Raw genomic sequence first — 12139 nt, forward strand, 5'->3', positions numbered from 1 at the left:
GAATGTTCAATACTTCTGAATGCCATGATAAATGTACCTATTACCATACCAAATGCAGGAACCTGCTAGAGACAAACCAGAGACATTCTGGGTATATTACAGGTATCATTGCGTAGAACACTCAAAATGTTGTACACAAGACTCACCCCGACAATCTCTCTCTCTCTCTGTCTTCCCCAGTCCTAAAGTGTTTCAGCTAATTAGATATCTACTTGAGCCTTGGTTAATGAAACTCAGACAGAACCCATAAGGCATGGATGAACTGCAGTACAAGACTACTCCTGCTCAAAAGCAGAAATGTGGTATACCATCTGTTTGTTCTGCCGTAGTCCCATTTTGACTGCCTAGAAATATCTAGGGAACACTGCAAAATCTCCCCACTGCAGTTGCCAGGTATTTGCAGCATGCTGCTTACTGCCTAATATGATCCTACAATGTCAGGTAGGCCAGGCAGTATTCCCAGGACTCTTTAACAGTGCAATAGCAGCACCCATTGCAAAAAACAAAAATTTAGCAGCAGCATGGATGGTAACAGACAACCAGAAGCAGCCACACCACACATACCACATGGTTTCATGCACAGTATATGGCAGCATAAACAAATCTGCAACATCTAGCCCATCTCTCTGGGGCCTGATATGTACACAGTGGCAGCACAGTGTCACATAGAACAAAATGAGGCATGCAATATTGTCTAATGTCTATGCTATGCAGTGCATGATCAAGTCACACTGTGCATCAGATATCTCCACATACACCATGCAGAAGGAGGAGGTGAAGGTCACTGTCATCATCATTTGTACAACTGACTAAGGACATACAGACACCTGACAATCTACACAACTGGTGTGGGGGGATGGGGGTTTGAAGAATCACAATTCAGTGGAAACAGAGGCATGCATCACAGGGAGGGGTGATATCAGTGATAGTATTACATCCCATATTGAGTGGGTGGGGGTCACTACAAGACCATGCAGTTGGGTGACTGCAATGAGCAGCATTGATAGAAGCACTATGAGACTATGCATCAGGGCCCAGGGATCATGAATGTAGTGCAGGCTCAGATGCCTCTCAAAACATGGATGTGGAAATACTGGAGAAGCAAGATCTGTATGAAGATCACACATGAATTGCCCCTCCCCAAGTGGCTCAGTGGCATGGCCAGCTCCAGCATAGGTCAGAGCATTTTGGAACCGCAGCCATGACAGCTACAGACTTTACACATTGTGATAGTCATACCATGCATCGGCCAGGGTATGCACATGTTCATAGCTACATGCAACACTGAAGTGGAGGCCACCACTGGTGGCACTGGCTAGCATCTGCATGGAGGTGGTCATAGAGGTAACATGTCCCCCCATGGTGTGCACTAGGCTAATCACAGCATCATCCCAGACTCCACTATCTCCTGAAGATCACACATAATGTCAACCATTTCATTTCTGTGTGAGTAGCTACAGATTCTGCCCAGATTACAGCCCTGCACATCTACCAGCTGAGAACAAGTGCCGCCCACAAGTCAGGGGCTGGTTGTGACAGTGGATGATGCCATGGCACACAGCTAGCTCACCATCGAATGGTTATCTATACATGTGCCAAGGAGAGCAAACCTAGGCTCTATATCCTGCACACCCACTTCAGGTAACAACTGTTAGGACTGTACACAGGTCATTTCAGGAAAGTGTATGCTTTGTACAACATGGCATGTACCAGTGAGCAGAGTAAAGACCAGTATGATGCCATACATTGCCATTACCCTGACGATCTCCAGGTGTGGAAAGGAGAGGTGAAGCAAGGATGCCCAAATGATAAAGCAACTATTTACCATGTTTGCTGTGTACAGTACTGCCTAAATATTTCTTGTGGTATCTAACAAGTGTCTTCCTGATGTTCTGTTTTTATTTAATCTTATGAATCCCAGGATATTCCAGGCTGGCTGTTATGAGTGATTGTATGTTATATGTGCTGTATGAGTCAACTGTTGCTTTGTAGTGATGTGTTGTTTTGTGGGACAGGGTAAAGGATTGTGATTGCGAGGCACAGTGAACATCGACAGATAAGTGTGTTAGTGTAGCTGTGTCTGCTTCAGCGCACTTACCAATATTAGTGCAGCTGCCTCTGCTACTTTGTAAATAACTGGCAATGTGGACTGCTGTCCTACAAAGCAGGAGCTTGACTCCTTGTTGCTTCTTTGCCCATGCTACCATAGTTATGTTAGGTTGTGAGGATCATTTGGGGGCCTCTGCTTGCTTGATGTGGTGTGTAAAGCTGTACTGTTACACTGCCCTTTGCATCTCATCACACTATATTTGTTATGTGATTGCTTGCATATCACTTTTGTTGGAAAACAGGCAGGTTGAGAATCCTGAGAATGCTGCCAGCTACTGCAGGAGGGAGCAGAGATTGCAAGCAGGGCAGTGAAGGTGCACCTGTGTCCTCACCTGGCTTATATCTGCTTCATCACCTCTGGGTGCTCATCACTAAAATCAGGTTTCTTAATTTTGCTTCCCTTCTGCAAGTCACCAAGGACCAACAGAGGTGCAATCACGTTAGCTGCAGTCCACTGCCCACTCAGCTGAGGATGCTACTGAGGCTGGTGAACAGTGTGGCAGTGGCTCATCTGTGAAGGATTCTGTCCCAGTCCAAGCAGGTAGCCTGCCTCCATACTGACTCTGGCTGCACTGCAGCTGGAGTATGTAGAGAAGGCTACAGTTGACCGGGTAATGACCACTGGGTCACCATACATCAGTCCCACTTGCAGCAGGTAGAAGACTCACTGGACTAGCTGGATAATGACATCAGGCCAAAAGGGGTGGGTGTGGCCCTTGCCACCTTCACCCAAAACCCAGGATCACCACCTACTGGGTCTCAGTAAAGCCCCATGAGACAGATGACAAACTGGTTTTACCCCATCTTATCTCCAGCCATCTTTCTACTGATTGTCTGTTTCTTTGTGTATGTGTCTCTCAAGTCTCTCTCTCCCTGCGTCCATATCCACTCCTACGGTAGTGTGGACTCCTGTCCTACAAAGTGGGAAATTGACTTCTTGTTGCTTCTTTGTACATCACCATAGTTCTGTGTTGGGCTGTCGTGATCATTTTGAGCTTCCGCTTGCATGCATGCATAAGTGAGTAAACCTGTACCTGTGTGTCCCTGATAACTGTCCTCACACTTCATTCCTGCCCCTTGCTCCAGTCATCCATCTTCCCTTCTCTCTCCTTATATATAAAATGAGATCCACTCCTCACAAAAACACATGTGCACAATCGTCCCTCACAACCTACATTACCTTACAGTGTTTCTGTTGTATGTTCCTCTGCTTGCTGTGTTTCTTTTATTCCTTTCCTGTCCTCTCCTTCCCATACCTTATAATGAACCTTCTCACCTTCACAATCCCAGCCACCTCCTATCATAACTATACAGCAAGTTCTGTCAGTCCTCTCAAATGCTAAGAATACCTCATCCATAGGCCCTGATTATATATCAGGTTGCAGGATTATTGGTGCAAAATGTGGCCTATTTAGACACCCTGCTTAACCTCTGTAATCAAAGCCTTTCCACTGGTTATATTCCTGATACCTGGAAAGCAGCCATTGCAATGCTGTTACACAACCACATACTCTGGTAACTATTGACCCATTAATCTCACTACCCTCGTAAATAATGCTGTGGAACAAATTACCTCATACCTCATTAATCTAGATATTGAAAATCCCTTAACCCTAGGCCTCATCAAATCAGAATAGTCAGAGGAAAGTTCCTGTCTCTTTAACCTTACTAATTTCTTTGAAAAAAGTAACTAAAGCAGGGGATAGTCCAAGCAAATAAAGGCAGCGTCCACCTCTGCAAATGTGTATACTGATTCCGCAATGAGTCACCAAACATAATATCAATGCTGCAGCTGAAACCATTTTATCCTCTGTGTAAAATACTCCACGAAGTGGACGAAAAAATTGCTGATAGCAACCACAATCTGTTAGACGAATACAATTGTCAGCTCCTCATGCCTCCTGGTCAGGATCTGATGAAGGTAAAACCAAAAGCACTTATCCTGGATTAACAGAGCTTAAAATCTTTTACGTGGTGTTTTGGTTTTGTACTCACAGGAGTGGGTTTTTTTAACAATATTTTTACGTTTTCATAGGTTCATAGGTTCATAGGTTCATACTAGGCTATCTGCCCGAGGGCATTTACTTAATAAAAGAGTTTTAATGAGGCATGAGGAGCTGACAATTGTATTCATCTAACAGTTTGTGGTTGCTATCAGCAATTTTTTCATCCACTTTGTGGAGTACTTTACACAGAGGATAAAACGGTTTCAGCTGCAGCAGTGATATTACGTTCGGTGATTCATTGCGGAATCAGTATACACATTTGAAGAGGTGGAAGCCGCCTTTATTTGCTTGGACTTTCATTATATAAGGTGGGCTTCCTTCAGAAGGGTTTATTTCTATTTTGTTTTTAAAGCAGTGGATAGTAGTTATGCACTGCATGCAGCATACCTGGACCTGGCCAAGGCCTTTCACACCATTCCTCATGGAGGTATTATTGACTAACTTGCAAATCTGAATATAAATCCTTATGCTGTCAGATGGATAGTTAACTAGTTGTCTGACAGAACCCACGTGGTTAGAGTCATAGATCCCACTTTGAAAACAAAAAAATTACCAGTAGTAAACTACAGGGCTTAGTGTTGAGTCCTCGTCTGTTCAGCATCTGTTTCTCAGACCATCAGGCCAACACTCCTAGCCTATGGTTATCTAAGTTTGTAGGCAGCTGGAACATGGATTAAGCCATAGTAACAATTAATACATGGACAATAGTCTCAAATTAAATGTGAAAAATTTAGTAAGGTTAATTCTGGCAAAAAAAAAAAAAATCATATACCATGTAGGTGACACACCTCTGCAACTGACATTGCTGTAAGAGATCTGGGCAGTATTTTTGATAATGCTTATTGTTTGACCATCATGTCTATGGACTAGTTCTGAAAGCCTTTTGTTTGGCTCATTTAATTTCCAAAGGTGTCTCTTATAGATCCAAAGAAGTAGAAGAAACAGAAACAAGGAATGTGTGCCAGTGCAGCTGGACATAAAAAACAAGAATCAAACAGTAAAAGGCTCATGTAGCGATCCAAAGAAGTTTTAATTCCCCTCTTTGGCATGTATTTGTCTAAACATATCCATCAGCATAAAAGACCACAGATATTTATAACTAAAAAGATCAGTGGCCTCAAAACTCTTTGTTATCTAAATAGGCAGCCCTCTCTCTGTAGTCAGTTCTATGTCTCACCTTTTGCACCATGAAAGATTTTACCTTCTTTGAATTTCTTCCTATTCCTTTACAGAACAAATGGTACCTCAAATGCCCAGTTCAAGGAACTAAACTTTCACCAACAGATAAATAAGACACATTGGTGTCATAGATTCATATCTCAATGTAGGCCCCAACTCTGAAACAAACCTCCACAACATGTCAAGCAGAGTAGCATCCTTGCCATCTTAAAGTAGACCTAGATAACTGAAAGGGCAGCCTCAAATTCTAGGCTTGTTATGGTCTGCAGACTGATCATAGGATCATAGGGCCATAGGATCATAGGACATTATTAGGCTATTGGCCCTGAGGCCTTTACAAGCCTAGCCAAGAATTTAGCCCATGTTCCAAGTCAGCAGCCTATGCCACTGTCCAGCAGGGACACAGGTGGAATCCTAGGAGTGTATTTTCTATTCCCCATCCAGTTATCCAGGTTGCACTTAAAAATGTTTAATGAGGTACTCTGCTTTACGTAGAGAGGGAGTCTATTCAACAAAAGGGGGAGTCTCTGGGACACAAATCTGTCCTGCCAACAAGTCCTATTGATGTCACAGACCAGAGTGAGGTCAGGCATGTGGGTTACTCTAGTGAAGCTTGACTTGCGGATATGCAACAGTCCTATCAGGGCGGGGTCTGAGATTTTTTTATATGCCAGACAGAGGTCACCTCTGAGGAGTCTGTAGGGGACTGAGTACAGGGACAGAGCTTTTACCCTATCTATGTAGGGTAGATGTTTGAGGCCCTGGATTCTCTGGGTGAGGAACCTCTGTGGTCTCTCCAGCTGCTGCATGTGCTTTGTGAGGTACATGCAGAAAGGGGCATTGTACTCAGTAATGGGTCTTATAAGGGAGGAATACTTGGGGTATTATGACCACCTTGTTCCTGGATGAGATACCCTTACTAATGAGGTGGGCTGTGTAGAAAGTTTCCGTACAACGGAGGCAATATGGTGGTCAAAAGTCAGTTTGCTATCAAGCTGGGTGCCCAAGTCCCTCATGACTGATCACATGCTTAGTACCTTATTATCAATGTGATAAACTGTGGGGACATCACTGTCCCCAAAAGGGATGATGATGCATTTTTTGACATTATGTTTGAGGCCATGTTTCTGGCACCAGTCATTTGTTTGGGTGAGACCCTCTTGGAGGATGTCCACATCACTAGAGCAATTGATGACAGTACCCAGCTTGCAGTCATCTGCAAACTTGGTCAGCCATAGCCCACTAGATTTGGCCTACACCTCTGGGAAGTATATCCCAAACAGCAGAGGCCCCAAACCTGATGCCTGTGGTACACTGCTTGTTATGGGTCTACTACTTGAGATGGCTTCCCCTATTTTGACTAGGTGGGTTCTATCAGTGAGCCAGTTTGCTATCCATCTAGTAACATATGGATTGATGCCTAGTCAAGAGAGTTTATCTATTATACCTGAGTGGGGAATAGTATCGAAGGCTTTGGACAGGTCAAGGTAGGCAGTGTGTACTGTCTTCCCCTCGTCTATGGCGTTGTTGACTGTCTCAAAGAAGTCAACCAAATTTAACAGGCATGACCTCCCCTTGACAAAACCAAACTGTGTGGGATCAAGTGTCTGGAGGTTGCCAATGTCCTTATTAATGATGTCCATGAAAATAGGCTAGTTAGGCTAATGGGTCTATAATTTCCTGGATCAGTGGACGCTCCACCTTTGTGCAAAGGGATGACAGCAGCTGTCCTCCACTCGGCTGTGACAAAGCCAGTACTCAGGCTTTGATTGAATAGGGTGCCTAATAATGCTGCAAGTTCCTGCCTGAGGTCATGCAGAATGCAGCCTGAGATGTTATCGGGTCCCATGGAGGCTGTATTTTTTGCCTTTGAGAGGGCAGTGATGATTTGCTCCCTGGAGATAAAGAGAGTGGGGCAGGTACTAGGGATGTCCTGTTTTACTGATGTAGGTGACAGAGGAGTGAAGTTTTCACTGAACCTGTCTGCCAGCAGGTTGGCTATATCTACAGTGTTTGCATATGTGGTGTCCTTGACCACCAGTTCTGAGCAGATCTGGGTGCTTCCCTTGAGATTACGGACATATGTGAAGAAGGCCTTATGATTGTCTTTAGTAGATGTGGCCAGTCTAGATTCAAAGTTTGCTTTGGAGGATTTCACTAGTGCTCTTATTTGCTTGTTCAAGGTAAGGAGAGATTGCGTCCAGTTAGGCATCTGCTTCTTCTTGGTCCTGGACAGCAATTTTTTCCTTTTATTATAGAGTTTATTTATTGTAGATAATTACCAGTAGCATGTCCAGCTTGCTGGCCATCTACTCGCTCTCCTTACCATCTCCTATACTGCTTTCCATTGGTGCATGCACAAGTAGCCTTCTAGAAAAGATGGCAACTCATGCTACCAGCTGTGTTTCTCATTTACGTTCCCACAAGTGTTTTACATGATATTACATGAGATGGCAGTTTTGTCCTTCTTTACCGACTCACAGGTGTGTTAATCTGATTAATTTATGAAGTTACTTCTTCACCTCAGCAACCTCTCTGAAGTGCAACTGTCTACCTGCTTTTGTGTCTCTATGCCTTTATTCATATCTCTTGAGCACAACTATATTGTCTGCCTTTGCCATTGATATGCTGCTTCATGACTCCTGCCCTCAGTATCAGAAAATATGTATGAAATATGACACCAAGTAATGACAGACAAGTAGAGAAAATAACAAAGAGATTGGTATACGTGCATACAACATAAGCGTAAATGACAAAGAAAAAATGTGAGAAATACAAGGGAATACATTAAACAAACAAATAAAGACGAGGACAGGCACAGGGTCAGTAATTATATTAGCAAATGAGGTATCCGCTAAGTTAAGGTGGAAGTCAGAATTGCAGTAACCCAAGTGAAAATTTACACAAAAAAAAAATCACAAGGGGCCCTTCAAATTAAAGGTTATTCTGAAACAGAGGTCCCAGTTAAAGGGAAGTTAATTCCATAGCTAAAGGGAGAACTGGATTATTTATCTATCATGCCATTAGACCCTAGTTATAAACAAAGGTTGATACACTGGAGCATATACGAGAAGAAGGTGCTCAATCTTTCAATGCAACTTAAAGAGCTTATTCCAGAAAAGAAGGCTGGGGGGTTATGAGTGTTAAAAATCTTTGGGGCCTTTCAAGTTGGGTGAGATATTTTGAAAGGTACGTGATGAAAGGGTACTGTATTTCATGTCAGGCCTATGAGGAGTGCATATACAGTAATTATGACTTCTTTGGCAATTGATGATATTCTCTTGAACATTAACAGGGCAAGCCAAAATGATTTCCAACTATGACCGATACGAAGTGCTCAGAAGAAGAATTAGCACATAAAAACTGTGATCAAGTTCCTTCTGTACCCTGATGTGACCGCCAAGCTACTCTCCCCCTTTGACTCATTTGTTCCTCCCAACCCCAACATCCCATGATTCTCAGGGAAAAGGTAAGCATCTGTAATAGTACCCATAATCCAGCAACAGGAAAAACATTTTCATGTGAAATCTGTCCCTGCTGGCCCTAATGTGAAGATAAATTCCTGCTACACTTATACTAAACACTATATGAATGCAAGGCTTCCACACACCCACAGTTCCATTTGGAGTTTATACACAATTCTTGATAATCTTACATCCCTCAAAGGTCCTGTTTGAAAGAGCTCCAGTCACATACCTTGCCTTTGGTTGGGGTTCTTACAGCAGGACTTCACCAACAACCTCTCTCAGAGATGAGTAATCCCGCATCAGCTACACAGTCCACTCATTCCTTGAATGGCTCCACCAGCACGTGGCTATTAGTGGAACTCAACTTATCTTTTTTAATATTGTTTATTTTTTTAGATTTATTCACCGTTGTAAAGTACTGATCCAAAAGAACCTAGTTCAGGATCAGCTCAAATGTAAAGACATAAAGATGTTAAAAGATATATTATAAAGAACATTGTGGTATTAAATTCAAGCAATGCACACATGAAGAAAATATTTCCATATAGAACCATATGGAACACAGATAATAAACAAGAAATAATGCTCTCATGCTGTTAAAAGAATAGTACATGTCATATCCAAAACAGATTGTAGGTATTGCAGTTTGTGATTAAGATAAAGTTGTTTTTATAGAAGATATAGTCATTTGCTTTAGGGACGTTAGATGGGGGACATTAGGCTGATGTATAGCAGCCTTGAGTGTATAGGAGCTGAAAGTTAGAAAGAAAAGAAATTGAAGAGAGAGGGGAGTGTAATCAGGGAGGGGTAAGGGTGGGAAGTACAATGTTGCTGTAATCATTTAGTTAGGTGATTTTTCCAGATTAGTCTGTTCAAAATGTTTGGAAGTATGCAAGTTATTTTACAGTTTTTAAAATTTATATCACATCAATTTATAAAATGAACAAGGAAAACAGTCCAGTGATTACTAACCACCTGTGAGTTTGAATCTGTTCCATGCACAGAAGAAAGCTAGTACAGGCCACCTAGACCTCGTATTCAGTCACTGATACATTCTCCATTATAGATGTTAAAAGCCCACCCACATACACCATCCCAAAAAGTTATCTAGGAGAGAAACACTCCATGAATAGAAATGAATGTTAAAATAGAAATAAAGCATAAATAGAATTTACCATAGCACCCCAATTAAATAAAGACAATAAGAATGCCATTAAAAAAACTGATGTCAGAGGGGAGCATTTCTGTTTATATGCTTTTCAGCTCTCAATCCCTTGTCACATGTGATTTTTGAAGCAGCCTGTCACACAGAAAACCACACTACTTGACCAACATACCCAGTGGCGGATACAGGAATTTGCAGAAGGGGGGTGCAGTCTGGTTAGTTGACTACCAGGGTGGAAGCAAGAAAGTGGGACACTTGGTTTGGTGGTTGTGATAAGATCACCTTAAGAAGCTCTGACATCATGTCTGGAAAGACATCACTTTACATTCAGTTACACATGATTTTACTGTGGATGTGGTAGCAGAAAAAAGTAATTCCTGCACAGCACATCTATTTTCAATGCATGCCTGGAATAAATTTGATCATACCAACTCACATCCTCCTTCCATGGCATAGTGGGCATATGGACTGTTATAAACTTGTTAAGAATCCCACTGAAGGTGGAAATAATCCCAGTGAAATCTACTTTGCTGTTATGAAACATAAAATATATACCACAGACACATGTTTGGATAAATTAGTAAAAGCTTCATTTAATTGATGTACCAAATAACAAACTAAACTCATAAAACTTTCCTTAGCTGACCATTATGTTTTTGGATTGTTTACTGTTCTTTCTCTGGGTTTAAGCACAACTAATTTTCTTTAACAAAAGTCCTACTGTACCTTTTCTCTCCTTCAACAAATTCTGGAGTGAGTGAAGGCGGGGGAGGCAATGCTGGTCTCCAGGAGTTCAAAAATGCCGGCTGTCTTCTTTCACAAGTCAAAGTTCAATGAAACTTGAATTGTTTTTAGTTCAATGTTTTCCAAGTTCATGGCCATCTGAATTTGAGTAATTTCTTCTTCCAACTCGTGGTCTTTGACAGTGAACTTCTGTCCTGTTGAACTTTCACTGAGCTTGGATTGCAGTCACTGCAACTTCAGCACTGGGGAAATAGTTCTAATTTGGAGAATGCAGTACTTTCTACAACTGTGTTTTATAATTGGAATAGTCTCTGTAGCAAATACCATTTTTGGGACTTGAATATAAGCTGACAATTTCCAATACAATTGCTGCTACCTTGTTTTCCACAGCTGCTGGCAACTTAAATGCAGCAGTGTTACATTGTCATTTTGCCATAGTTTAAAGAATTCAACTGATGGTTCAGCCTTATTAAGAAAGCTTTCTGTGTCCATTTAGCTTCACTGTTCAGGAGGTTTGGCTGTAGTTAGAGAACACATCATTGTACATGTTAGTGATGTTGGTGTCCTGGTTAACTATATTGTCTTTGGAGCAACTGAGTTCTGCAGTGGTACTACTCTGACTGAATTCTGTGATCTTTTCTCTTCTGTTTGTCAGGTTTTCTCCATTTTCTCTTCAGTCATGTCCATTTCTATCTGGAAGTTTCCCTTAATACAGCTCATGTTCCTGAACATCTGTTCATCTTTTGTTGTCTTCCATTTCTTTGCATTGCTCATGTATACATCCCTCCTGAACTTCTCTTGCTATCATCTGTCAAACTCTGCATTAAGGTTTTACATAATGTACCTGCTCTCATTATCTTTAGAGAGCCTTCTTTCCTCAGCCACTTCTAAAGCCTTCACAGACAATCACAGACAGTCATTTTGCCTTCTTAATCTTCTTTCTATTTAGAATTAATTTTTGTAACTTCCTGGGTAATATTTCAAACTTCTGTCCATAGTTCATGCACTCTGTCCAGCATGCCTAATCCCTGACTACTGGTACTTCTCTTACTTTCTATGCTGCCTGTGGAGTAGAAGACTTCTGTGATGGTAGTGCTCTGACTGACTACTGGTACTTCTTACTTTCTGTGTTGCCTGGGGAGTAGATGACTTCTATGATGGTAGTACTGACTTCTCTGATGGTACTTCTATGAATTGCTATGTTGCCTGTGGAGTGGATGACTTATGATGGTAAGAACTCCTATGTTGCCTGTGAAGTAGATTACTGGTATTTATCTTCCTTTCTGTGTTGCCTGGGGAGTAGATGACTTCTGTGATGGTAGTACTCTGACTTCTCTGATGGTACGTCCATGAATTTCTATGTTGCCTGTGGAGTGGATGACTTCTATGACGGTAGAGCTCTGATGGTACACAGCTGACTTGCTCATATGCATACATTACATCTTGTGACGATCCTTGCAGAGGTTTGC

The sequence above is a fragment of the Protopterus annectens genome, chromosome 4.part1 (assembly GCF_019279795.1).
Source record: "Protopterus annectens isolate FY-2018-M chromosome 4.part1, PAN1.0, whole genome shotgun sequence".
NCBI classification, from domain to species: domain Eukaryota; kingdom Metazoa; phylum Chordata; order Ceratodontiformes; family Protopteridae; genus Protopterus; species Protopterus annectens.